At 44.9% G+C, this 24158-nt stretch overlaps 41 non-coding genes and 7 pseudogenes across 41 annotated transcripts; all 48 read left to right on the top strand.

Moving 5' to 3' along the window:
• Positions 1–3970: 3970 nt before the first annotated feature.
• LOC118112867 lies at positions 3971–4077 on the top strand. The gene has a single exon (XR_004697306.1). It is a non-coding gene; the product is annotated as a U6 spliceosomal RNA (small nuclear RNA).
• Positions 4078–4381: 304 nt separating this feature from the next.
• LOC124852118 lies at positions 4382–4485 on the top strand. Its single transcript, XR_007032849.1, has one exon. It is a non-coding gene; the product is annotated as a U6 spliceosomal RNA (small nuclear RNA).
• Positions 4486–4789: 304 nt separating this feature from the next.
• On the top strand, positions 4790–4901 carry LOC118112825 (annotated as a pseudogene).
• A 289-nt stretch (positions 4902–5190) lies between these two features.
• LOC118112826 lies at positions 5191–5291 on the top strand. Its single transcript, XR_004697269.2, has one exon. It is a non-coding gene; the product is annotated as a U6 spliceosomal RNA (small nuclear RNA).
• A 299-nt stretch (positions 5292–5590) lies between these two features.
• LOC118112827 lies at positions 5591–5692 on the top strand. Its single transcript, XR_004697270.2, has one exon. It is a non-coding gene; the product is annotated as a U6 spliceosomal RNA (small nuclear RNA).
• A 304-nt stretch (positions 5693–5996) lies between these two features.
• LOC118112828 lies at positions 5997–6101 on the top strand. Its single transcript, XR_004697271.2, has one exon. It is a non-coding gene; the product is annotated as a U6 spliceosomal RNA (small nuclear RNA).
• Positions 6102–6402: 301 nt separating this feature from the next.
• On the top strand, positions 6403–6504 carry LOC118112829. The gene has a single exon (XR_004697272.2). It is a non-coding gene; the product is annotated as a U6 spliceosomal RNA (small nuclear RNA).
• A 304-nt stretch (positions 6505–6808) lies between these two features.
• LOC118112830 lies at positions 6809–6913 on the top strand. Its single transcript, XR_004697273.2, has one exon. It is a non-coding gene; the product is annotated as a U6 spliceosomal RNA (small nuclear RNA).
• Positions 6914–7217: 304 nt separating this feature from the next.
• On the top strand, positions 7218–7324 carry LOC118112831. Its single transcript, XR_004697274.2, has one exon. It is a non-coding gene; the product is annotated as a U6 spliceosomal RNA (small nuclear RNA).
• A 300-nt stretch (positions 7325–7624) lies between these two features.
• LOC118112832 lies at positions 7625–7731 on the top strand. The gene has a single exon (XR_004697275.1). It is a non-coding gene; the product is annotated as a U6 spliceosomal RNA (small nuclear RNA).
• A 302-nt stretch (positions 7732–8033) lies between these two features.
• LOC118112833 lies at positions 8034–8139 on the top strand. Its single transcript, XR_004697276.2, has one exon. It is a non-coding gene; the product is annotated as a U6 spliceosomal RNA (small nuclear RNA).
• A 293-nt stretch (positions 8140–8432) lies between these two features.
• LOC124852116 lies at positions 8433–8543 on the top strand. Its single transcript, XR_007032847.1, has one exon. It is a non-coding gene; the product is annotated as a U6 spliceosomal RNA (small nuclear RNA).
• Positions 8544–8848: 305 nt separating this feature from the next.
• Positions 8849–8955, top strand: LOC118112836. Its single transcript, XR_004697279.1, has one exon. It is a non-coding gene; the product is annotated as a U6 spliceosomal RNA (small nuclear RNA).
• A 305-nt stretch (positions 8956–9260) lies between these two features.
• Positions 9261–9369, top strand: LOC118112837. The gene has a single exon (XR_004697280.2). It is a non-coding gene; the product is annotated as a U6 spliceosomal RNA (small nuclear RNA).
• A 307-nt stretch (positions 9370–9676) lies between these two features.
• On the top strand, positions 9677–9780 carry LOC118112838. The gene has a single exon (XR_004697281.2). It is a non-coding gene; the product is annotated as a U6 spliceosomal RNA (small nuclear RNA).
• A 300-nt stretch (positions 9781–10080) lies between these two features.
• On the top strand, positions 10081–10189 carry LOC124852119. Its single transcript, XR_007032850.1, has one exon. It is a non-coding gene; the product is annotated as a U6 spliceosomal RNA (small nuclear RNA).
• A 300-nt stretch (positions 10190–10489) lies between these two features.
• On the top strand, positions 10490–10598 carry LOC118112840. Its single transcript, XR_004697283.2, has one exon. It is a non-coding gene; the product is annotated as a U6 spliceosomal RNA (small nuclear RNA).
• Positions 10599–10893: 295 nt separating this feature from the next.
• On the top strand, positions 10894–10996 carry LOC118112841. Its single transcript, XR_004697284.2, has one exon. It is a non-coding gene; the product is annotated as a U6 spliceosomal RNA (small nuclear RNA).
• Positions 10997–11296: 300 nt separating this feature from the next.
• On the top strand, positions 11297–11402 carry LOC118112842. Its single transcript, XR_004697285.2, has one exon. It is a non-coding gene; the product is annotated as a U6 spliceosomal RNA (small nuclear RNA).
• Positions 11403–11703: 301 nt separating this feature from the next.
• On the top strand, positions 11704–11814 carry LOC124852135. Its single transcript, XR_007032861.1, has one exon. It is a non-coding gene; the product is annotated as a U6 spliceosomal RNA (small nuclear RNA).
• Positions 11815–12107: 293 nt separating this feature from the next.
• Positions 12108–12214, top strand: LOC124852129. The gene has a single exon (XR_007032857.1). It is a non-coding gene; the product is annotated as a U6 spliceosomal RNA (small nuclear RNA).
• Positions 12215–12518: 304 nt separating this feature from the next.
• Positions 12519–12618, top strand: LOC124852125 (annotated as a pseudogene).
• Positions 12619–12924: 306 nt separating this feature from the next.
• Positions 12925–13028, top strand: LOC124852123. Its single transcript, XR_007032854.1, has one exon. It is a non-coding gene; the product is annotated as a U6 spliceosomal RNA (small nuclear RNA).
• A 295-nt stretch (positions 13029–13323) lies between these two features.
• On the top strand, positions 13324–13434 carry LOC124852117. The gene has a single exon (XR_007032848.1). It is a non-coding gene; the product is annotated as a U6 spliceosomal RNA (small nuclear RNA).
• A 304-nt stretch (positions 13435–13738) lies between these two features.
• LOC124852133 lies at positions 13739–13837 on the top strand (annotated as a pseudogene).
• Positions 13838–14130: 293 nt separating this feature from the next.
• LOC124852127 lies at positions 14131–14245 on the top strand (annotated as a pseudogene).
• A 689-nt stretch (positions 14246–14934) lies between these two features.
• On the top strand, positions 14935–15040 carry LOC118112843. The gene has a single exon (XR_004697286.2). It is a non-coding gene; the product is annotated as a U6 spliceosomal RNA (small nuclear RNA).
• A 300-nt stretch (positions 15041–15340) lies between these two features.
• LOC124852121 lies at positions 15341–15444 on the top strand. Its single transcript, XR_007032852.1, has one exon. It is a non-coding gene; the product is annotated as a U6 spliceosomal RNA (small nuclear RNA).
• A 303-nt stretch (positions 15445–15747) lies between these two features.
• On the top strand, positions 15748–15853 carry LOC124852134. Its single transcript, XR_007032860.1, has one exon. It is a non-coding gene; the product is annotated as a U6 spliceosomal RNA (small nuclear RNA).
• Positions 15854–16153: 300 nt separating this feature from the next.
• On the top strand, positions 16154–16258 carry LOC118112845. Its single transcript, XR_004697288.2, has one exon. It is a non-coding gene; the product is annotated as a U6 spliceosomal RNA (small nuclear RNA).
• Positions 16259–16552: 294 nt separating this feature from the next.
• Positions 16553–16660, top strand: LOC124852130. Its single transcript, XR_007032858.1, has one exon. It is a non-coding gene; the product is annotated as a U6 spliceosomal RNA (small nuclear RNA).
• A 299-nt stretch (positions 16661–16959) lies between these two features.
• LOC124852128 lies at positions 16960–17073 on the top strand (annotated as a pseudogene).
• A 686-nt stretch (positions 17074–17759) lies between these two features.
• Positions 17760–17863, top strand: LOC124852115. Its single transcript, XR_007032846.1, has one exon. It is a non-coding gene; the product is annotated as a U6 spliceosomal RNA (small nuclear RNA).
• A 298-nt stretch (positions 17864–18161) lies between these two features.
• On the top strand, positions 18162–18265 carry LOC124852113. The gene has a single exon (XR_007032844.1). It is a non-coding gene; the product is annotated as a U6 spliceosomal RNA (small nuclear RNA).
• Positions 18266–18567: 302 nt separating this feature from the next.
• Positions 18568–18669, top strand: LOC124852112. Its single transcript, XR_007032843.1, has one exon. It is a non-coding gene; the product is annotated as a U6 spliceosomal RNA (small nuclear RNA).
• Positions 18670–18965: 296 nt separating this feature from the next.
• LOC118112855 lies at positions 18966–19064 on the top strand (annotated as a pseudogene).
• A 301-nt stretch (positions 19065–19365) lies between these two features.
• LOC124852126 lies at positions 19366–19468 on the top strand. The gene has a single exon (XR_007032856.1). It is a non-coding gene; the product is annotated as a U6 spliceosomal RNA (small nuclear RNA).
• A 291-nt stretch (positions 19469–19759) lies between these two features.
• On the top strand, positions 19760–19868 carry LOC124852132. The gene has a single exon (XR_007032859.1). It is a non-coding gene; the product is annotated as a U6 spliceosomal RNA (small nuclear RNA).
• A 291-nt stretch (positions 19869–20159) lies between these two features.
• On the top strand, positions 20160–20266 carry LOC118112853. Its single transcript, XR_004697296.2, has one exon. It is a non-coding gene; the product is annotated as a U6 spliceosomal RNA (small nuclear RNA).
• Positions 20267–20561: 295 nt separating this feature from the next.
• LOC118112849 lies at positions 20562–20666 on the top strand. Its single transcript, XR_004697292.2, has one exon. It is a non-coding gene; the product is annotated as a U6 spliceosomal RNA (small nuclear RNA).
• A 289-nt stretch (positions 20667–20955) lies between these two features.
• Positions 20956–21062, top strand: LOC118112850. The gene has a single exon (XR_004697293.1). It is a non-coding gene; the product is annotated as a U6 spliceosomal RNA (small nuclear RNA).
• Positions 21063–21360: 298 nt separating this feature from the next.
• On the top strand, positions 21361–21464 carry LOC124852114. Its single transcript, XR_007032845.1, has one exon. It is a non-coding gene; the product is annotated as a U6 spliceosomal RNA (small nuclear RNA).
• Positions 21465–21767: 303 nt separating this feature from the next.
• On the top strand, positions 21768–21871 carry LOC118112852. The gene has a single exon (XR_004697295.2). It is a non-coding gene; the product is annotated as a U6 spliceosomal RNA (small nuclear RNA).
• Positions 21872–22172: 301 nt separating this feature from the next.
• On the top strand, positions 22173–22280 carry LOC124852120. Its single transcript, XR_007032851.1, has one exon. It is a non-coding gene; the product is annotated as a U6 spliceosomal RNA (small nuclear RNA).
• Positions 22281–22583: 303 nt separating this feature from the next.
• On the top strand, positions 22584–22684 carry LOC124852122. The gene has a single exon (XR_007032853.1). It is a non-coding gene; the product is annotated as a U6 spliceosomal RNA (small nuclear RNA).
• Positions 22685–22975: 291 nt separating this feature from the next.
• LOC124852124 lies at positions 22976–23082 on the top strand. The gene has a single exon (XR_007032855.1). It is a non-coding gene; the product is annotated as a U6 spliceosomal RNA (small nuclear RNA).
• A 298-nt stretch (positions 23083–23380) lies between these two features.
• LOC118112856 lies at positions 23381–23483 on the top strand. Its single transcript, XR_004697299.2, has one exon. It is a non-coding gene; the product is annotated as a U6 spliceosomal RNA (small nuclear RNA).
• Positions 23484–23793: 310 nt separating this feature from the next.
• LOC124852131 lies at positions 23794–23905 on the top strand (annotated as a pseudogene).
• The last annotated feature ends 253 nt before the right edge of the window (positions 23906–24158 follow it).

Genomic DNA, 24158 nt, shown 5'->3' with positions numbered 1-24158 from the left:
TTGTCATCTGAAAAGGACAACCAGAGTCACGTGTGTTTCTCACTTATAATACCATGTAGTCGTTCATGTCTTTATTTATGGTGTGTGTATTTGCATTCACAAGCTTGCCTTCTTGGTGGAGTCCATTTTCAGGATGTCCCCAAAGACGGACGTGACCCTGGATTTTGTCTCCTCCAGACGGCCGAGGGCCTCCCTGGCGTACACGGAAATAAGCCAGGGCACGTTGGGGACTGCCTGCATCGGCGGCACCGTCACCAGCCGCGGAGCCACGCCAGGCACGTGGAGCTGCTCGTGGACCGACAGGTAGCGCAGGGTCCGCACCAGCCAGTCCTTGGTGTGCTGCTCCACCAGAGCGGCACGGAGGCGAGACGCGCTGTTGCCCAAAGTGCGCGCCTTCATCATCCCCACGACCCTCTTGTCGCAAGACAACCTGCAAAGGCGCAAGAGGGGACTACTGTCAGCTGAGAAACACAAACAAACACACACACACACAGGCTTTAACAGTGCAGCTTACTTGTATGTCAGGACAGCTGGGAACTGAGCCTGGTGAGCCAGGTCCAGCTGACCAACGATGTCTTGGGCCCAGGCTGCGTACTTCCGCTTGCAGGAACCGCCGCATTCCAGGTACTCTGTGCCCATGTAGTACCATCCGTCGATGTCCAGCACGCGACGGACGGTCCTGTAGAGCCCGGCCCCGGTCAGTTGCCGCCCGCAGTTGGGGCACGCCAGCTTGTAGGCCCACATCCTGTAGGGCGCCCACAGGAAGAAGCGGCAGTGGAAGAAGGCGTGGGCAGAGGGGATCTGAGTGTACAGGAGCCGGGCTCCTGGAGGGGTCCACCAGAGGCGCAGCTTGCTGGTGAGGACGGGCTGCTTGCCCGGCGCCGCTGAACAGAGCCTGGCCCACCCTGTTTTGCTGTTCCACCGGCAGCGTCTGCCTCCAGCCCTTGGGCAGAAGCTGCACAGACAATATATAGACATATCCAGATTAAAGTCAAGCCGCAGACGATATTGACAAACACACACTAGTCTGCACACGTGTCGCACGTTTACCTGTGCGCTGGTGACCAGCAGTGGGGGATGAAGCTCATCCGGTGCAGCGGCCACAGGGTGGTGGACCGCAGGCACCAGGGGTACAGCCCGGGAGGGTCCAGCCAGGGAGGGTCCAGCCCTGGTGGGTCCAGCCAGGGAGGGTCCAGGCTGGGAAACTGTAAAATACACACTCAAGTTGTCACACTGACATACATAGATATATATATATATATATGGTACCAACGATGTTTAAAGTCAAAAACACTCACGCAGAGTGCACTCCAGGCAGCGGCGAGGCACGCGGCCAAGTCCTGACGAGGCCTAGATGCCGCCCTGCGCTTGTGCAGAGGAGGAAAAATGAATGTGCCTCTTGATATGTGAACACACTACGCATTAGCTACAGACAGATTGACAGACATACAGGCAGGCAGGCAGACAGACAGGCAGACAGACAGACAGACAGGCTGACAGGCAGGCAGACAGGCTATCAGGCGGGCAGGCGGGCAGGCCTTACTCGGTGCAGGCCGTGAAGATCTCTGCTGAGCTGGAGGAGGAGGAGCAGCAGCCGATGGCCCTGCTGCTCGCCCCTCTTTGTCCCGGCCCAGTATGTAGACCTTTGCAGTGTGCATCAGCGACCCCACGTTCACCTCCTTTTTGCGTAGCCACTGCAAGTAGCTGCAGACAGGAAAAGGAACAAAGTCGCATGTCAACACTTGTCTCATCGAATCATCAACTGCACCTGCAGACGCAATACTTACGTTTGACACTCGGTGCTGGTGGCCTCGTACATGGCTCGGAGCGACATGTGGGCGTGCGCTCCGAACCCCACCAACGCCTGGTCCATGCCCCGCACGGACACAGACCCCTCACGCATCCGACGCCACTGGATCAACTGGCCCATCTCCGGGAACAGTTTAGCATAAGAGGCCAGGGCGTCTTTATGGACGCCAAGAGGCGACTGGGAGGTGTCCCCGGCTTCCCTCTCCTGTATGTGGGACACCAGGATCCAACAGGCGTAGCCCACGTCGTGACTGAGGAGCCACTTGAACGTTTGACCCCGGTACTGGCCAAACTGGAGCTGGCTCTCACTGTACACCAGCTGCCAGCACTCGGGGTCTCCTCCGGCCTGGAGGATGCGGGCCTTGGCCTCCTCCCTCACCACCTCTGGTGTCTTGACAGCGCATGCCACGGTGGCCCTGCGGTTGGCTGTGGAGACCGCCAGCGCAGCAGCTGAGGCCTTGAGGGTGAGCGTGTTGCTGGAAGGCATGAGACGGAAAGTCGGACGGTATTCCATTCTGAAAAGACATTAAACAGACAACCAGCAACGTTAGGCAGGCACAAAAGACAGTAGCAGCACACAAAACAGTCAAACACAAAAGCATAGGAATACAACCAGTCCACAGTAACATGACACACACGTATGGACACATTGACAATAGACATAAGCTGTAACTTGGCTACAAGCTACTTATAGCCTGGGAATTTACTGTACAGTACATGCAAGTGTATTTTCATCACACAGACATGTGGTGATGATGATGATGATAAAACAGTACAGTATCAGGATGTTACATGACGCAGGGTTAAACGGCACACTGTACACGGATAACATCCCCGGCGGAAAATGCCTGTTTGAGGCCGCGACGACATCAGGGTCATCATTCTGCCCCGGGCAACACACCCCTTTCCCCGGCGGTAAAGAACGTCGCGCCGGCGACCACATCAGCGTACTATACGGACACTACTCGCCGTGCAAAACGACATTTTCCCCACAGGAAAAGTACATCCACCCCGTGATGCCATCTGCGCACTTCACCAACATTACTCGCCGTGAAAAACCACCTTTTCCCCGCCGGACAAAGTACATCTACCCCGCGACGATGGCAGCGTTCTGAAGTTAGCGTACTCGACGGACATTATTCACCGTGAAAAACTACCTTGTCCCGGCGGAAAAGTACATTGCGACGGAGCCGATATCAGCGGTCTGTAGTTATAATCTTCACCCGTGAAAAACTACCTGTTCCCCGCCGGAGAAGAACCTGTACCCCGCGACCATGTCAGCGTTCTGAAGGCACATTCTCCCCCGGGAAACATACCCTTTTCCCCGGCGGGATAGAACATCGCGCCGGCGACCACATTAGCGTACTCTACGGACATTATTAACCGTGAAAAACTACCTTGTCCCGGCGGGAAAGTACATGGCGACGGAGCCGATATCAGCGTTCTGAAGTCACAATGTACACCCGTGAAACACAGGCTTTTCCCGGGGGGAAACCGGCGGAATACGGCGGTGACATTACCATGACCTTACTGTCCATGCCTCATTTAACCGTGACACACGACAGAAACAGGCAAACGGCTGGAAAAAAGAACATTAAACATGCACATGGATCGCTACTCACATCTCTCACTTGGTTGTTTCACTTTATTCTCCCGTTAGATGTGTCTCGTACGAAGTTCACCAGCAGAATGACAATGCCTCCCGCCCCACACACTGGAGGGCGGCAGCCAGCCAATCCAAGAGCAGCGGTTCTAACATCCCGGCCAATGAAACGTTGCGAGAATTCGGCCATCTCCGAAAATTAAGGACACGCGGAGGTGGGGCTTCGAAGGACTCTAGGACTCGAAGCAGAGTACATCCCGACCGCTGCAAACTTAACTTTGGCACAAAGCCAAGGCTACTGGCATCCTTCTCTAGGAATCTTCCAGGTCATCTGTGTTCCAGTAAAGGAGGCTTTACTCTGGCATCTGAAATTCACACAGTACAAACTGGAAGGATGTATCCATTATCAATGTATTGTTGACGTTCAGAGATGCCAGTGATGTTAAAGCTGCCTACAATGGGTGTGACCAAAGTTCAGCCTCTTTCATTTTCTACCGCAGCAAAGGGTCCACTCACCTGAAGGGGGAATAAAATGAGAGCAAGTGCAGTTTAGGTCTTGTACTTGCTTCGGCAGTACATATAATAAATTGGATACGATACAGAGAAGATTAGCATGGCCCCTGCGAAAGGATGACACGCAAATTCGTGAAGCGTTTCCATATTTTGGTCCAAACTTAACTTTGGCACAAGCCAAGGCTACTGGCATCCTTCTCTAGGAATCTTCCGGTCATCTGTGTTCCAGTAAAGGAGGCTTTACTCTGAGCATCTTTATGAAATTCACACAGTACAAACTGGAAGGATGTATCCATTATCAATGTATTGGTGACCGTTAGAGAGATGCCAGTGATGTTAAAACGTGCTGCCTACAATGGGTGTGACCAAAGTTCAGCCTCTTTCATTTTCTACCGCAGCAAAGGGTCCACTCACCTGAAGGGGGAATAAAATGAGAGCAAGTGCAGTTTAGGTCTTGTACTTGCTTGACAGTACATATAATAGGTGGATACGATACAGAGAAGATTAGCATGGCCCCTGCGAAAGGATGACCGCAAATTCGTGAAGCGTTTCCATATTTTAGTCCAAACTTAACTTTGGCACAAGCCAAGGCTACTGGCATCCTTCTCTAGGAATCTTCCGGTCATCTGTGTTCCAGTAAAGGAGGCTTTACTCTGAGCATCTTTATGAAATTCACACAGTACAAACTGGAAGGATGTATCCATTATCAATGTATTGGTGACCGTTAGAGAGATGCCAGTGATGTTAAAACGTGCTGCCTACAATGGGTGTGACCAAAGTTCAGCCTCTTTCATTTTCTACCGCAGCAAAGGGTCCACTCACCTGAAGGGGGAATAAAATGAGAGCAAGTGCAGTTTAGGTCTTGTACTTGCTTCGGCAGTACATATAATAAATTGGATACGATACAGAGAAGATTAGCATGGCCCCTGCGAAAGGATGACTGACACCATGGGGTCGTGAAGCGTTTCATATTTTTAGTCAAACTTACTTTGGCACAAGCCAAGGCTACTGTCCATCCTTCTCTAGAGTCTTCGGTCATCTGTGTTCCAGTAAGGCTTTATAAGGCATCTTTATGAAATTCACACAGTACAAACTGGAAGGATGTATCCATGCTCGTATTGGTGACCGTTAGAGAGATGCCAGTGATGTTAAAACGTACTGCCTACAATGGGTGTGACCAAAGTTCAGCCTCTTTCATTTTCTACCATGACAAGGTCCACTTCACCTGAAGGGGAATAAATGAGAGCAAGTGCAGTTTAGGTCTTGTGCTTGCTTGGCAGTACATATAATAAATTGGATACGATACAGAAGATTAGCATGGCCCCTGCAGAGGATGACCCATAGGTGTGGGCGTTTCCATATTTTAGTCCAAACTTAACTTTGGCACAAGCCAGGCTACTGTCATCCTTCTCTGGGAATCTTCCGGTCATCTGTGTTACAGTAAAGGAGGCTTTACTCTGAGCATCTTTATGGAATTCACAGTACAAACTGGAAGGATGTATCCATTATCAATGTATTGGTGACGTTAGAAGATGCCAGTGATGTTCGCTTTGATGCTGCCTACAATGCAGGTGTGACCAAAAGTTCAGCCTCTTTCATTTCTACCGCAGCAAAGGTCCACTCACCTGAAGGGGGAATAAAATGAGCAAGTGCAGTTTAGGTCTTGTGCCTTCGGCAGTACATATAATAAATTGGATACGATACAGAGAAGGTGGCATGGCCCCCTGCGAAAGGATGACCATAGGTCGTGAAGCGTTTCATATTGCAGTCCCAAACTTAACTTTGGCACAAGCCAAGGCTACTGGCATCCTTACCACGGAGATCTTCCGGTCATCTGTGTTCCAGTAAAGGGAGGCTTTACTCTGAGCATCTTTATGAAATTCACACAGTACAAACTGGAAGAGTGTATCCATTATCAATGTATTGGTGACCGTTAGAGAAGTGCCAGTGATGTTAAAGCGTGCTACCTACAATGGGTGTGACCAAAGTTCAGCCTCTTTCATTTTCTACCGCAGCAAAGGTCCACTCACCTGAAGGGGAATAAAAATGAGAGCAAATTGATTTAGGTCTTGTGCTTGCTTGGCAGTACATATAATAAATTGGATCCCGATACAGAGAAGATTAGCATGGCCTGCGAAAGGATGACACGCAAATTCGTGAAGCGTTTCCATATTTTGGTCCAAACTTAACTTTGGCACAAGCCAAGGCTGGCATCCTTCTCTAGGAATCTTCCGGTCATCTGTGTTCAGTAAGGAGGCTTTACTCTGAGCATCTTTTATGAAATTCACACAGTACAAACTGGAAGGATGTATCCATTATCAATGTATTGGTGACCGTTAGAGAGATGCCAGTGATGTTAAAACCCGTACTACCTACAATGGGTGTGACCAAAGGTCAGCCTCTTCATTTTCTCACCGCAGCAAAGGGTCCACTCACCTGAAGGGAATAAAATGAGAGCAAGTGCAGTTTAAGGTCTTGTACTTGCTTCCAGTACATATAATAAATTGGATACGATACAGAAGATTAGCATGGCCCTGCGAAAGGATGACCGCATAGGTCATTAGGCATTTCATATTTTAGTCCAAAACATAACTTTGGCACAAGCCAAGGCTACTGTCATCCTTCTCTAGGAATCTTCCGGTCATCTGTGTTCCAGTAAAGGAGGCTTTACTCTGAGCATCTTTATGAAATTCACACAGTACAAACTGGAAGGATGTATCCATTATCAATGTATTGGTGACCGTTAGAGAGATGCCAGTGATGTTAAAACGTGCTACCTACAATGGGTGTGACCAAAGTTCAGCCTCTTTCATTTTCTACCGCAGCAAAGGGTCCACTCACCTGAAGGGGGAATAAAATGAGAGCAAGTGCAGTTTAGGTCTTGTACTTGCCCGGCCAGTACATATAATAAATTGGATACGATACAGAAGATTAGCATGGCCCCTGCGAAAGGATGACACGCAAATTCGTGAAGCGTTTCCATATTTTGGTCCAAACTTAACTTTGGCACAAGCCAAGGCTACTGTCACATCCTTCTCTAAAAGTCCCCAATTCTTGTGTTCCAGTAAAGGAGGCTTTACTCTGAGCATCTTTATGAAATTCACACAGTACAAACTGGAAGGATGTATCCATTATCAATGTATTGGTGACCGTTAGAGAGATGCCAGTGATGTTAAAACGTGCTGCCTACAATGGGTGTGACCAAAGTTCAGCCTCTTTCATTTTCTACCGCAGCAAAGGGTCCACTCACCTGAAGGGGGAATAAAATGAGAGCAAGTGCAGTTTAGGTCTTGTACTTGCTTCGGCAGTACATATAATAAATTGGATACGATACAGAGAAGATTAGCATGTAAACTGCGAAAGGATAGCCATGGAATTCGTGAGCGTTTCCATATTTTGGTCCAAACTTAACTTTTGGCACAAGCCAAGGCTACTGGCATCTTCTCTAGGAATCTCGGTCATCTGTGTTCAGCGTAAAGAGGCTTTACTCCACAATCTTTATGAAATTCACACAGTACAAACTGGAAGGATGTATCCATTATCAATGTATTGGTGACCGTTAGAGAGATGCCAGTGATGTTAAAACGTGCTGCCTACAATGGGTGTGACCAAAGTTCAGCCTCTTTCATTTTCTACCGCAGCAAAGGGTCCACTCACCTGAAGGGGGAATAAAATGAGAGCAAGTGCAGTTTAGGTCTTGTACTTGCTTCGGCAGTACATATAATAAATTGGATACGATACAGAGAAGATTAGCATGGCCCCTGCGAAAGGATGACACGCAAATTCGTGAAGCGTTTCCATATTTTGGTCCAAACTTAACTTTGGCACAAGCCAAGGCTACTGGCATCCTTCTCTAGGAATCTTCCGGTCATCTGTGTTCCAGTAAAGGAGGCTTTACTCGGCATCTTTATGGAAATTCACACAGTACAAACTGGAAGGATGTATCCATTATCAATGTATTGGTGACCGTTAGAGAAGTGCCAGTGATGTTAAAAAACGTGCTACCTACAATGGAGTGTGACCAAAGTTCAGCCTCTTTCATTTTCTACCGCAGCAAAGGTCCACTCACCTGAAGGGGAATAAAATGAGAGCAAGTGCAGTTTGAGTCATGCTTGCCCGGCAGTACATATAATAAATTAGATACGATACAGAGAAGATTAGCATGGCCCTGCGAAAGGATGACACGCAAATTCGTAGAAGCCTTTCCTATTTTAGTCCAAACTTAACTTTGGCACAAGCCAAGGCTACTGGCATCCTTCTCTAGGAATCTTCCGGTCATCTGTGTTCCAGTAAAGGAGGCTTTACTCTGAGCATCTTTATGAAATTCACACAGTACAAACTGGAAGGATGTATCCATTATCAATGTATTGGTGACCACCGTTAGAAATTCTTGATGATGTTAAAACGTGCTGCCTACAATGGGTGTGACCAAGTTCAGCCTCTTTCATTTTCGCAGCAAGGGTCCACTCACCTGAAGGGGAATAAAATGAGAGCAAGTGCAGTTAGAGTCTTATGCCAGCGGCCAGTACATATAATAAATTGGATACGATACAGAGAAGATTAGCATGGCCCCTGCGAAAGGGATGATAACCAAATTCGTGAAGCGTTTCCATATTTTGGTCCAAACTTAACTTTGGCACAAGCCAAGGCTACTGGCATCCTTCTCTAGGAATCTTCCGGTCATCTATGAGCCCAGTAAAGGAGGCTTTACTCTGAGCATCTTTATGAAATTCACACAGTACAAACTGGAAGGATGTATCCATTATCAATGTATTGGTGACCGTTAGAGAGATGCCAGTGATGTTAAAACGTGCTACCTACAATGGGTGTGACCAAAGTTCAGCCTCTTTCATTTTCTACCGCAGCAAAGGGTCCACTCACCTGAAGGGGGAATAAAATGAGAGCAAGTGCAGTTTAGGTCTTGTACTTGCTTCGGCAGTACATATAATAAATTGGATACGATACAGAGAAGATTAGCATGGCCCCTGCGAAAGGATGACACGCAAATTCGTGAAGCGTTTCCATATTTTGGTCCAAACTTAACTTTGGCACAAGCCAAGGCTATCATCCTTCTCTACAGAATCTTCCGGTCATCTGTGTTCCAGTAAAGGGGCTTTACTCTGAGCATCTTTATGAAATTCACACAGTACAAACTGGAAGGATGTATCCATTATCAATGTAGCTGACCGTTAGAGAGAGATGCCAGTGATGTTAAAGAGCATGCTGCCTACAATGCCTGGGTGTGACCAAAGTTCAGCCTCTTTCATTTTCTACCGCAGCAAAGGGTCCACTCACCTGAAGGGGGAATAAAATGAGAGCAAGAAGTGCAGTTTAGGTCTTATGCCTTCGGCCAGTACATATAATAAATTGGATACGATACAGAGAAGATTAGCATAGCCCCTGCGAAAGGATGACCATAAATTCGTGAAGCGTTTCCATATTTTAGTCCAAACTTAACTTTGGCACAAGCCAAGGCTACTGTCATCCTTCTCTAGAATCTTCCGGTCATCTGTGTTACAGTAAAGGAGGCTTTACTCATAGAGCATCTTTATGGAATTCACACAGTACAAACTGGAAGGATGTATCCATTATCAATGTATTGGTGACCGTTAGAGAGATGCCAGTGATGTTAAAACGTGCTGCCTACAATGGGTGTGACCAAAGTTCAGCCTCTTTCATTTTCTACCGCAGCAAAGGGTCCACTCACCTGAAGGGGGAATAAAATGAGAGCAAGTGCAGTTTAGATTACATGCTTGCTTCGGCAGTACATATAATAAATTGGATACGATACAGAGAAGATTAGCATGGCCCTGCGAAAGGATGACACGCAAATTTGTTAGGCGTTTCATATTTGGTCCAAACTTAACTTGGCACAAGCCAAGGCTACTGGCATCCTTCTCTAGGAATCTTCCGGTCATCTGTGTTCCAGTAAAGGAGGCTTTACTCTGAGCATCTTTATGAAATTCACACAGTACAAACTGGAAGGATGTATCCATTATCAATGTGTTGGTGACCGTTAGAGATGCCAGTGATGTTAAACGTGCTACCTACAATGGGTGTGACCAAAGTTCCAGCCTCTTTCATTTCCTACCGCCAACAAAGGGTCCACTCACCTGAAGGGGGAATAAAATGAGAGCAAGTGCAGTTTAGGTCTTGTGCTTAGCCCGGCAGTACATACTAATAAATTGAATCGATACAGAGAAGATTAGCATGGCCCCTGCGAGAAAGGATGACCGCAAATTCGTAGAGCGTTTCCATATTTTTGGTCCAAACTTAACTTTAACAAGCCAAGGCTACTGGCATCCTTCTCTAGGAATCTTCCGGTCATCTGTGTTCCAGTAAGGCTTTACTCTGAGCATCTTTATGAAATTCACACAGTACAAACTGGAAGGATGTATCCATTATCAATGTATTGGTGACCGTTAGAGAGATGCCAGTGATGTTAAAGAACGTACTTTACCTACAATGGGTGTGACCAAGGTCAGCCTCTTTCATTTTCTACCGCAGCAAAGGGTCCACTCACCTGAAGGGGAATAAAATGAGAGCAAGTGCAGTTTGGATCTTGTACTTGCTTGACAGTACATATAATAAATTGGATACGATACAGAGAAGATTAGCATGGCCCCTGCGAAAGGGATGACACGCAAATTAGGTAGAGCGTTTCCATATTTTGGTCCAAACTTAACTTTGGCACAAGCCAAGGCTACTGTCATCCTTCTCTAGGAATCTTCCGGTCATCTGTGTTCCAGTAAAGGAGGCTTTACTCTGAGCATCTTTATGAAATTCACACAGTACAAACTGGAAGGATGTATCCATTATCAATGTAATGGTGGCCGTTAGAGAGATGCCAGTGATGTTAAACGTGCTACCTACAATGGGTGTGACCAAAAGTTCAGCCTCTTTCATTTTCTACATGACAAGGTCCGCTCACCTGAAGGAATAAAATGAGCAAGTGCAGTTTAGGTCTTGTACTTGCTTGACAGTACATGTAATAAATTGGATACGATACAGAGAAGATTAGCATGGCCCCTGCGAAAGGATGACATAAATTCGTAGGCGTTTCCCATATTTTGGTCCAAACTTAACTTTGGCACAAGCCAAAGGCTCTGTCTCCTTCTCTGCAGGAATCTTCCGGTCATCTGTGTTCAGTAAAAGGCTTTGCAGAGCATCTTTATGGAATTCACTGATGAAACTGGAAGGATGTATCCATTATCAATGTGTATTGGTGACCGTTAGAGAGATGCCAGTGATGTTAAAGCGTGCTGCCTACAATGGTGTGACCAAAGTTCAGCCTCTTTCATTTTCTACCATGACAAGGGAGTCCACTCACCTGAAGGGAATAAAATGAAACAAGTGCAGTTTCAAGTGCTTGTACTTGCTTCGGCAGTACATATAATAAATTGGATACGATACAGAGAAGGTGCGGCATGGCCCTGCGAAAGGATGACCGCTTGAGTGTAGGCGTTTCTGTGTTGGTCCAAACCTTGCTGGCACAAGCCAAGGCTACTGGCATCCTTCTCTAGGAATCTTCCGGTCATCTGTGTTCCAGTAAAGAGGCTTTACTCTGAGCATCTTTATGAAATTCACACAGTACAAACTGGAAGGATGTATCATTATCAATGTATTGGTGACCGTTAGAGAGATGCCAGTGATGTTAAAATGTGCTCACCTACAATGGAGATTGTGACCAAAGTTTCAGCCTCTTTCATTTTCTACCACGCAGCAAAGGTCCACTCACCTGAAGGGAATAAAATGAGAGCAAGTGCAGTTTAGGTCTTGTGCCTTGGCAGTACATATATCAAATTGGATACGATACAGAGAGAGAAGATTACTTTGCCAGCCCCTGCGAAAGGATGACACGCAAATTCGTAGAGCGTTTCCATATTTGGTCAAACTCCTTTGGCACAAGCCAAGGCTACTGGCATCAGCTTCTCTAGGAATCTTCGATTATCTGTGTTCCAGTAAAGGAAGCTTTACTCTGAGCATCTTTATGAAATTCACACAGTACAAACTGGAAGGATGTATCCATTATCAATGTATTAGTGACCCATTAGAGATGCCAGTGATGTTGCGATGCTACCTACAATGCAGGTGTGACCAAGTTCAGCCTCTTTCATTTTCTGCCGCAGCAAGGTCACTCACCTGAAGGAATAAAATGAGAGCAAGTGCAGTTTTAGGTCTTATACTTGCTTAGCAGTACATATAATAAATTAGATACGATACAGAAGATTAGCATGGCCCCTGCGAGAAAGGATGTGCATGGAAATTCGTGAGACCTTTCCATATTTTAGTCCAAACTTAACTTTGGCACAAGCCAAAGACTCACTGGCATCCTTCTCTAGGAATCTTCCGATCCATCTGTGTTCCAATGCAGGAGGCTTCTCTGAGCATCTTTATGAAATTCACACAGTACAAACTGGAAGGATGTATCCATTATCAATGTATTGGTGACCGTTAGAGATGCCAGTGATGTTAAAACAGTGCTGCTACAATGGGGTGTGACCAAAAGTTCAGCCTCTTTCATTTTCTACCGCAGCAAAGTCCACTCACCTGAAGGGGGAATAAAAAATGAGAGCAAGTGCAGTTAGGTCTTGTACTTGCTTGGCAGTACATATAATAAATTGGATACGATACAGAGAAGATTAGCATGGCCCTGCGAAGGATGACACGCAAGTGCGGCGTTTCCATATTTTAGTCCAAACTTAACTTTGGCACAAGCCAAGGCTACTGGCACATCCTTCTCTGGAATCTTCCGGTCATCTGTGTTCCAGTAAAGGAGGCTTTACTCTGAGCATCTTTATGAAATTCACACAGGCACAAACTGGAAGGATGTATCCATTATCCAATGTATTACATTTGACCGTTAGAGATGCAGTGATGTTAAAACATTTTCTACCTACAATGGGTGTGACCAAAGAGTCAGCCTCTTTCATTTTCTACAGCAGCAAAGGGTCCACTCACCTGGGAATAAAATGAGAGCAAGTGCAGAGTTAGGTCTTGTATTTGCTTCGGCAGTACATATAATAAATTGGATACGATACAGAGAAGATTAGCATGGCCCTGCGAAAGGATGACAACAAATTCGTAGGCGTTTCCATATTTTGGTCCAAACTTAACTTTGGCACAAGCCAAGGCTACTGTCATCCTTCTCTAGGAATCTTCCGGTCATCTGTGTTCCAGTAAAGGAGGCTTTATAGGCATCTTTATGAAATTCACACAGTACAAACTGGAAGGATGTATCACGTATCAATGTATTGGTGACCGTTAGAGATGCCAGTGATGTTAAAGCGTGCCGCCTGTGGGTGTGACCAAAGTTCAGCCTCTTTCATTTTCTACCGCAGCAAAGGAGTCCACTCACCTGAAGGGAATAAAATGAGAGCAAGTGCAGTTTAAGTCTTGTACTTGCTTCGGCGAGTACATATAATAAATTGGATACGATGCAGAGAGAAGATTAGCATGGCCCCTGCGAAAGGATGACACTAGGTCAAAGTGAGCGTTTCCATATTTTAGTCCAAACTTAACTTTAGCACAAGCCAAGGCTACTGGCATCCTTCTCTAGGAATCTTCCGGTCATCTGTGTTTAGTAAAGGAGGCTTTACTCTGAGAGCATCTTTATGAAATTCACACAGTACAAACTGGAAGGATGTATCCATTATCAATGTATTGGTGACCGTTAGAGAGATGCCAGTGATGTTACAGTGATACTACCTACAATGGGTGTGACCAAGGTCAGCCTCTTTCATTTTCTACCGCAGCAAAGGTCCACTCACCTGAAGAGGGAATAAAATGAGCAAGTGCAGTTTTAGGTCTTGTACTTGCTTGACAGTATATAATAAATTGGATACGATACAGAGAAGATTAGCATGGCCCCTCACGAAAGGATGACATAGGTCGTGGGCGTTTCATATTTTGAATCCCAAACTTAACTTTGCTTCAGCCAAGGCTACTGTCATCCTTCTCTGAGAATCTCGGTCATCTGTGTTCCAGTAAAGGAGGCTTTACTCTGGCATCTTGTAAATTCACAGTACAAACTGGAAGGATGTATCCATTATCAATGTATTGGTGACCGTTAGAGAGATGCAGTGATGTTAAAAGCATTTACTAATGGGGTGTGACCAAAGTTCAGCCTCTTTTCATTTTCTACCGCAGCAAGGTCCACTCACCTGAAGGGGAATAAAATGAGAGCAAGTGCCAGTTTAGGTCTTGTGCTTGCTTCGGCCAGTACATATAATAAATTGGATACGATATTCTGAGAAGAGAAGGTAGCATGGCCCCTGCGAAAGGATGACACGCAAATTAAATGAGAGCGTTTCCATATTTTGGTCCAAACTTAACTTTGGCACAAGCCAAGGCTACTGGCATCCTTCTCTAGGAATCTTCCGGTCATCTGTGTTCCAGTAAAGGAGGCTTTACTCTAGGCATCTTTATGAAATTCACACAGTACAAACTGAAGGATGTATCCATTATCAATGTATTGTGGTGACCGTTAGAGAGATGCCAGTGATGTTAAACACGATGCTGCCTACAATGGGTGTGACCAAAGTTCAGCCTCTTTCATTTTCTCGCAGCAAAGGGTCCACTCACCTGAAGGAATAAAATGAGAGCAAGTGCAGTTTAGGTCTTCTTGACAGTGTATAATAAATTGGATACGATGCAGAAGGTGGCATGGCCCCTGCGAAAGGATGTGCATAAGAATTAAGTGAGCGTTTTCCATATTTGAGTCCAAACTTAACTTGGCACAAGCCAAGGCTACTGGCATCCTTCTCTAGGAATCTTCCGGTCATCTGTGTTCCAGTAAAGAGGCTTTACTCTAGGCATCTTTATGGAAATTCACAGTACAAACTGGAAGGATGTATCGTATCAATGTATTGGTGACCGTTAAGAGATGCCAGTGATGTTAAAGCGTGCTACCTACAATGGGTGTGACCAAAAGTTCAGCCTCTTTCATTTTCGCATGAAAGGTCCACTCACCTGAAGGAATAAAATGAGAGCAAGTGCAGTTGGGTCTTGTACTTGCTTCGGCAGTACATATAATAAATTGGATACGATACAGAGAAGATTAGCATGGCCCCTGCGAAAGGATGACCATAAATTCGTGAAGCGTTTCCATATTTTAGTCCAAACTTAACTTTGGCACAAGCTGAGGCTACTGTCATCCTTCTCTAGGAATCTTCCGGTCATCTGTGTTCCAGTAAAGGCTTTACTCTGAGCATCTTTATGAAATTCACACAGTGATACAAACTGGAAGGATGTATCCATATCAATGTATTGGTGACCGTTAGAGAGATGCCAGTGATGTTAAAACGTGCCTACAATGGGGTGTGACCAAAGTTCAGCTCTTTCATTTTCTACCGCCAGCAAGGTCCACTCACCTGAAGGGGAATAAAATGAGAGCAAGTGCAGTTTAGGTCTTATACTTTAGCCCGGCCAGTACCTAATAAATTGGATACGATACAGAGAAGATTAGCATGGCCCCTGCGAAAGGATGACACATGGTCATTGAGCGTTTCCATATTTTGGTCCAAACTTAACCTTTGGCACAAGCCAAGGCTACTGGCATCCTTCTCTACGGAATCTTCCGGTCATCTGTGTTCCAGTAAAGGAGGCTTTACTCTGAGCATCTTTATGAAATTCACACAGTACAAACTGGAAGAGATATCATGTCAATATATTAGTGATGATTAGAGAGATGCCAGTGATGTTAAAAACTGATATGCCTACAATGGGTGTGACCAAGTTCAGCCTCTTTCATTTTCTACCGCAGCAAAGGGTCCACTCACCTGAAGGGGGAATAAAATGAGAGCAAGTGCAGTTTAGGTCTTGTACTTGCTTCGGCCAGTACATATAATAAATTGGATACACGATGCAGAGAGGAACAGCATGGCCCCTGCGAAGGATGACCATAATTCGTGAGCGTTTCCTATTTTAGTCCAAACTTAACTTTGGCACAAGCCAAGGCTACTGGCATCCTTCTCTAGGAATCTTCCGGTCATCTGTGTTCAGTAAAAGGCTTTATCTAAGGCATGCTTTATGAAATTCACACAGTACAAACTGGAAGGATGTATCCATTATCAATGTATTGGTGACCGTGTAGAGATGCCAGTGATGTTAAGCGATGCTACCTACAATGGGTGTGACCAAAGTTCAGCCTCTTTCATTTTCTACCGCAGCAAAGGGTCCACTCACCTGAAGGGGGAATAAAATGAGAGCAAGTGCAGTTTAGGTCTTGTACTTGCTTCGGCAGTACATATAATAAATTGGATACGATACAGAGAAGATTAGCATGGCCTGCGAAAGGATGACCGCCAAATTCGTGAAGCGTTTCCATATTTGGTCAAACTTAACTGGCCAAGCCAAGGCTACTGTCATCCTTCTCTGAATCTTCAGGTCATCTGTGTTCCAGTAAAGAGGCTTCTCTGAGCATCTTTATGAAATTCACACAGTACAAACTGGAAGGATGTATCCATTATCAATGTATTGGTGACCCGTTAGAGAGATGCCAGTGATGTTAAACGATGCTGCCACAATAGGTGTGACCAAAGTTCAGCCTCTTTCATTTTCTACCGCAGCAAGGGTCCCACTCACCTGAAGAGGAGGAATAAAATGAGAGCAAGTACAGTTTAGATCTTGCTTGCCCTTGACAGTACATATAATAAATTGGATACGATACAGAGAGAAGATTAGCATGGCCCTACGAAAGGATGACACGCAAATTAGGTGGCGTTCCATATTTTAGTTGCAACTTAACTGGCACAAGCCAAGGCTACTGGCATCTTCTCTAGGAATCTTCAAGGTCATCTGTATTCCCAGTAAAGGAGGCTTTACTCTGAGCATCTTTATGAAATTCACACAGTACAAACTGGAAGGATGTATCCATTATCAATGTATTAGTGGCCGTTAGAGAGATGCCAGTGATGTTACAGAACATGCCTACAATGGGTGTGACCAAAAGTTCAGCCTCTTTCATTTCTACCGCAGCAAAGGTCCACTCACCTGAAGGGGAATAAAATGAGAGCAAGTGCAGTTTAGGTCTTGTATTTAGCCAGCAGTACATATAATAAATTGGATACGATACAGAGAGAAGATTAGCATGGCCCCCTGCCGAAAGGATGACACGCCAAATTCGTGGAAAGCGTTTCCATATTTTAGTCCAAACTTAACTTTGGCACAGCCAAGGCTACTGGCATCCTTCTCTGGGGAATCTTCCGGTCATCTGTGTTCCAGTAAAGGGAAGACTACTCAAGCATCTTTATGAAATTCACACAGTACAAACTGGAAGGTGTATCCATTATCCAATGTATTGGTGACGTTAGAGATACGTGATATTAAGCGTGCTACCTACAATGGGTGTGACCGAATTCAAGCCTCTTTCATTTCTACCGCAGCAAAGGGTCCACTCACCTGAAGGAATAAAATGAGAACAAGTGCAGTTTAGTCTTGTACTTGCTTCGGCAGTACATAATAAATTGGATGATACAGAAGATTAAGCATAGCCTACGAAAGGATGACACGCAAATTAGTGACGTTTCCATGTATTTTGGTCCAAACATAACCCCAGCTGAAGCCAAGGCTACTGTCATCCTTCTCCTAGGAATCTTCAGTCATCTGTGTTCAATGAGAGCTACTCACGGCATCTTTGCAAATTACAGTACAAACTGGAAGGATGTATCCATTATCAATGTATTGGTGACCGTTAGAGAGATGCCAGTGATGTTAAAACGTGCTACCTACAATGGGTGTGACCAAAGTTCAGCCTCTTTCATTTTCTACCGCAGCAAGGTCCACTCACTCACCTGAAGGGGAATAAAATGAAAGTGCAGTTTAGGTCCTTTGTACTTGCTTGACAGTATATAATAAATTGGATACGATACAGAGAAGATTAGCATGGCCCCTGCGAAAGGATGTTGCATAAATTCGTGAGAAGCGTTTCCATATTTTGGTCCAAACTTAACTTTGGCACAAGCCAAGGCTACTGTCATCCTTCTCTAGGAATCTTCCGGTCATCTGTGTTCCAGTAAAGGAGGCTTTACTCTGAGCATCTTTATGGAATTCACTGTTCTAAACTGGAAGGATATTATCCATTATCAATGTATTGGTGACCGTTAGAGATGCCAGTGATGTTAAACGTGCTGCCTACAATGGGTGTGACCAAAGTTCCAGCCTCTTTCATTTCTCGCAGCAAAGGGTCCACTCACCTGAAGGGGAATAAAATGAGAGCAAGTGCAGTTTAGGTCTTGTGCCTTCGGCAGTACATATAATAAATTGGATACGATACAGAGAAGATTAGCATGGCCCCTGCGAAAGGATGACACGCAAATTCGTGAAGCGTTTCCTGTTACAGTCCAAACTTTGGCACAAGCCAGACTACTGTAATCCTTCTCTAGGAATCTTCGGTCATCTGTGTTCCAGTAAAAGGGAGGCTTCACTCTGAGCATCTTTGTAAAATTCACACAGTACAAACTGGAAGGATGTATCCATTATCAATGTATTGGTGACCGTTAGAGAGATGCCAGTGATGTTAAAACGTGCCACTTACAATGGGTGTGACCAAGTTCAGCCTCTTTACCATTTTCTACCGCAGCAAAGGGTCCACTCACCTGAAGGGGAATAAAATGAGAGCAAGTGCAGTTTAGGTCTTATGCTTACTTAATGGTACATATAATAAATTGGATACGATACAGAGAAGATTAGCATGGCCCCTGCGAAAGGATGACACGCAAATTCGTGAAGCGTTTCCATATTTTGGTCCAAACTTAACTTTGGCACAAGCCAAGGCTGGCATCCTTCTCTAGGAATCTTCCGGTCATCTGTGTTTCAGTAAAGGAGGCTTTACTCTGAGCATCTTTATGAAATTCACACAGTACAAACTGGAAGGATGTATCCATTATCAATGTATTGGTGACCGTTAGAGAGATGCCAGTGATGTTAAGCGTGCTGCCACCACAATGTGTGGCATTAAGTTCAGCCTCTTTCATTTTCTACCGCAGCAAAGGTCCACTCACTGAAGGGGAATAAAATGAGCAAGTGCAGTTTAGGTCTTGTACTTGCTTCGGCAGTACATATAATAAATTGGATACGATACAGAGAAGATTAGCATGGCCTACGCGAAGGATGACACGCAAGTCGTAGGCTCATATTTGGTCCAAACTTATACTTTGGCACAAGCCAAGGCTACTGTCATCCTTCTCTAGGAATCTTCCAGTCATGTTCAGTAAAAAGGAGGCTTTACTCTATGAAGCATCTTTATGAAATTCACACAGTACAAACTGGAAGGATGTATCCATTATCAATGTATTGGTGACAGAACAGAGTACCAGTGATATTAAAAACGTGCTGCCTACAATGGGGCGTGACCAAAGTTCAGCCTCTTTCATTTCTACCGCAGCAAAGGTCCTCACCTGAAGGGGAATAAAATGAGAACAAGTGCAGTTTTAGGTCTTGTACTTGCTTGACAGTACATATAATAAATTGGATCACGATACAGAAGATTAGCATGGCCCCTGCGAAAGGATGACCATAGGTCGTGAAGCGTTTCCCATATTTTAGTCCAAACTTAACTTTGGCACAAGCCAAGGCTACTGGCATCCTTCTCTAGGAATCTTCCGGTCATCATGTTCCAGTAAAGGAGGCTTTACTCTGAGCATCTTTATGAAATTCACAGTACAAACTGGTCATGTCCATTATCCAATGTATTGGTGACCGTTAGAGATGCCAGTGATGTTAAAAGCGTGCTGCCTACAATGGGTGATAAGTTCAGCCTCTTTCATTTTCTACACGCAGCAAAGGGGTCCACTCACCTGAAGGAATAAAATGAAATATGCAGTTTGGAGTCTTGTACTTGCTTCGTGGTATATAATAAATTGAATCCCCGATACAGAGAGAAGATTAGCATGGCCCCTGCGAAAGGATGACCACATAAATTAAGTAGGCGTTTCCATATTTTAGTCCAAACTTAACTTTGGCACAAGCCAAGGCCTGTCATCCTTCTCTAGGAATCTTCCAGTCATCTGTGTTCCAGTAAAGGCTTCCTCTGAGCATCTTTATGAAATTCACACAGTACAAACTGGAAGGATGTATCCATTATCAATGTATTGGTGACCGTTAGAGATGCCAGTGATGTTAAAAGCGTGCTGCCTACACAATGGGCGTGACCAAAGTTCAGCCTCTTTTGTTTCTACCATGGCGAGGTCCACTCCTGAAGGGAATAAAATGAGAGCAAGTGCAGTTAGGTCTTGTACTTGCTTGGCAGTACATATAATAAATTGGATACGATACAGAGAAGATTAGCATGGCCCCTCTGCGAAAGGATGACACGCAAATTCGTGACGTTTCCATATTTTGGTCCAAACTTAACTGGCACAAGCCAAGGCTACTGGCATCCTTCTCTAGGAATCTTCCGGTCATCTGTGTTCCAGTAAAGGGAGGCTTTACTCTGAGCATCTTTATAGAAATTCACACAGTACAAACTGGAAGGATGTATCCATTATCAATGTATTGGTGACCGTTAGAGATGCCAGTGATGTTAAAGCGTGCTGCTACAATGTGTGTGACCAAAGTTCAGCTCTTCATTTTCTACCGCAGCAAAGGTCCACTCACCTGAAGGGAATAAAATGAGAGCAAGTGCAGTTTAGGTCTTGTGCTTGTGACAGTACATATAATAAATTGGATACGATACAGAAGATTAAGCATGGCCCCTGCGAAAGGATGACACGCCAAATTCATTGAAGCGTTTCCATATTTTAGTCCAAACTAACTGCTTTGCCAGGCTACTGTCATCCTTCTCTAGGAATCTTCCGGTCATCTGTGTTCCAGTAAAGGCTTTACTCCTGAGCATCTTATAAATTCACACAGTACAAACTGGAAGGATGTATCCATTATCAATGTGGTGACCGTTAGAGAGATGCCAGTGATGTTAAGCAGTGCTGCCTACAGTAAGTGACCAAAGGTCAGCCTCTTTCATTTTCTACCGCAGCAAAGGGTCCACTCACCTGAAGGGGGAATAAAATGAGAGCAAGTGCAGTTTAGGTCTTGTACTTGCTTCGGCAGTACATATAATAAATTGGATACGATACAGAGAAGATTAGCATGGCCCCTGCGAAAGGATGACACGCAAATTCGTGAAGCGTTTCCATATTTTGGTCCAAACTTAACTTTGGCACAAGCCAAGGCTACTGTCATCCTTCTCTAGGAATCTTCCGGTCATCTGTGTTCAGTAAAGGCTTTACTCTGAGCATCTTTATAGGAAATTCACACAGTACAAACTGGAAGGATGTATCCATTATCAATGTATTGGTGACCGTTAGAGAGATGCCAGTGATGTTAACGTGCTGCACAGTAGGCAAACCACAAGTTCCAGCCTCTTTCATTTCTACGCAGCAAAGGGTTCCTCACCTGAAGGGGAATAAAATAGGAAACAAGTGCACAGTTTAGGTCTTGTACTTGTCGGCAGTACATATAATAAATTGGATACGATACAGAGATTAGCATGGCCCCTGCGAAAGGATGACACGCAAATTAGAGTGAAGCGTTTCCATATTTTAGTCCCAAACTTAACTTTGGCACAAGCCAAGGCTACTGTCATCCTTCTCTAGGAATCTTCCGGTCATCTGTGTTCCAGTAAAGGAGGCTGCTCTGAGCATCTTTATGAAATTCACAGTACAAACTGGAAGGATGTATCCATTATCAATGTATTGGTGACCGTTAGAGAGAGATGCCAGTGATGTTAAAGCGTGCTGCCTCCCAATGGGCGTGACAAAGTTCAGCCTCTTTCATTTTCTACCGCAGCAAGGGGTCCACTCACCTGAAGGGGAATAAAATGAGAGCAAAGTGCAGTTTAGGTCTTGTACACTTCAGCAGATCACATATAATAAATTGGATACGATACAGAGAAGATTAGCATGGCCCCTGCGAAAGGATGACCCTTAGGTCGTGACGTTCCATATTTTAACAGTCCAAACTTAACTTTGGCACAGAAGCCAGGCTACTATCATCCTTCTCAAGGAATCTTCCGGTCATCTGTGTTCCAGTAAAGGAGGCTTTACTCTGAGCATCTTTAGTAAATTCACACAGTACAAACTGGAAGGGATATTATCCATTATCAATGTATTGGTGACCGTTAGAGAGATGCCAGTGATGTTAAAAAACGTGCATACAGTAGGTGTGACCAAAGTTCAGCCTCTTTCATTTTCTACCATGACAAAGGGTCCACTCACCTGAAGGGAATAAAATGAGAGCAAGTGCAGTTTAGGTCTTATGCCTTGGCCAGTACATATAATAAATTGGATACGATACAGAGAAGATTAGCATGGCCCCTGCGAAAGGATGACATGGAGGTGGTGAAGCGTTTCCATATTTTGGTCCAAACTTTGCTTGCTTCAAACCAAGGCTACTGTCATCCCTTCTCAAAAGTCTTCGGTCATCTGTGTTCCAGTAAGGAGGCTTTACTCTGAGCATCTTTATAGAAATTCACAGTACAAACTGGAAGGATGTTATCCATTATCAATGTATTGGTGACCGTTAGAGGGATGCCAGTGATGTTAAAGAGCATGCTGCTACAATGGAATTGAAGCCAAAGAAGTTCAGCCTCTTTCATTTCTACCGCAGCAAAGGTCCACTCACCTGAAGGGAATAAAATGAGAGCAAGTGCAGTTTAGGTCTTGTACTTGTGACAGTACATATAATAAATTGGATACGATACAGAAGATTAGCATGGCCCTGCGAAAGGATGACACGCAAATTCGTGAAGCGTTTCCATATTTGGTCCAAACTTAACTTTGGCACAAGCCAAGGCTACTGGCATCCTTCTCACAAAGTCTTCGGTCATCTGTGTTCCAGTAAAGGAGGCTTTACTCTGAGCATCTTTATGAAATTCACACAGTACAAACTGGAAGGATGTATCCATATCAATGTATTGGTGACCGTTAAGTGCCAGTGATGTTAAAACGTGCTGCCTACAATGTGTGTGACCAAAGTTCAGCCTCTTTCATTTTCTACCGCAGCAAGGTCCTCTCACCTGAAGGAATAAAATGAGAGCAAGTGCAGTTTAGTCTTGTACTTACTTAAACAGTACATATAATAAATTGGATCTGATACAGAGAAGATTAGCATGGCCCCTGCGAAGGATGACCATAGGTCGTGGAGAGCGTTTCCATATTTTAGTCCCAAACTTAACTGGCACAAGCCAAGGCTACTGTCATCCTTCTCTAGGAATCTTCCGGTCATCTGTGTTCCAGTAAAGGAGGCTTTACTCTGAGCATCTTTATGAAATTCACGACACAAACTGGAAGGATATCCATTATCAATGTATTGGTGACCGTTAGAGAGATGCCAGTGATGTTAAAACGTGCTGCCTACAATGGGTGTGACCAAAGTTCAGCCTCTTTCATTTTCTACCGCAGCAAAGGGTCCACTCACCTGAAGGGGGAATAAAATGAGAGCAAGTGCAGTTTAAGTCTTGTGCCTTGACAGTACATATAATAAATTGGATACGATACAGAGAAGATTAGCATGGCCCCTGCGAAAGGATGACACGCAAATTCGTGAAGCGTTTCCATATTTTTAGTCCAAACTTAACTTTGGCACAAGCCAAGGCTACTTCATCATCCTTCTCTACAAGGAATCTTCCGGTCATCTGTGTTCCAGTAAAGGAGGCTTTACTCTGAGCATCTTTATGAAATTCACACAGTACAAACTGGAAGGATGTATCCATTATCAATGTATTGGTGACCGTTAGAGAGATGCCAGTGATGTTAAAACGTGCTGCCTACAATGGAGTGCTGACAAAGACAGCCTCTTTCATTTTCTACCGCAGCAAAGGGTCCACTCACCTGAAGGGGGAATAAAATGAGAGCAAGTGCAGTTTAGGTCTTGTACTTGCTTCGGCAGTACATATAATAAATTGGATACGATACAGAGAGAAGATTAGCACATGGCCCCTGCGAAGGGGATGACACGCAAATTCGTGACGTTTCCATATTACAGTCCCAAACTTAACTTTGGCACAAAGCCAAGGCTACTGGCATCCTTCTCTAGGAATCTTCCGGTCATCTGTGTTCCAGTAAGGAGGCTTTACTCTGAGCATCTTTATGAAATTCACACAGTACAAACTGGAAGGATGTATCCACGTATCAATGTATTGGTGACCCGTTAGAGAGATGCCAGTGATGTTAAACGTGCTGCCTACAATGTGTGTGACCAAGTTCAGCCTCTTTCATTTCTACCGCAGCAAAGGGTC

The sequence above is a fragment of the Hippoglossus stenolepis genome, chromosome 7 (assembly GCF_022539355.2).
Source record: "Hippoglossus stenolepis isolate QCI-W04-F060 chromosome 7, HSTE1.2, whole genome shotgun sequence".
NCBI lineage: Eukaryota > Metazoa > Chordata > Actinopteri > Pleuronectiformes > Pleuronectidae > Hippoglossus > Hippoglossus stenolepis.
The sequence above is the reverse complement of the archived record's forward strand: the minus strand, read 5'-3'. Positions and strand labels throughout refer to the sequence as shown.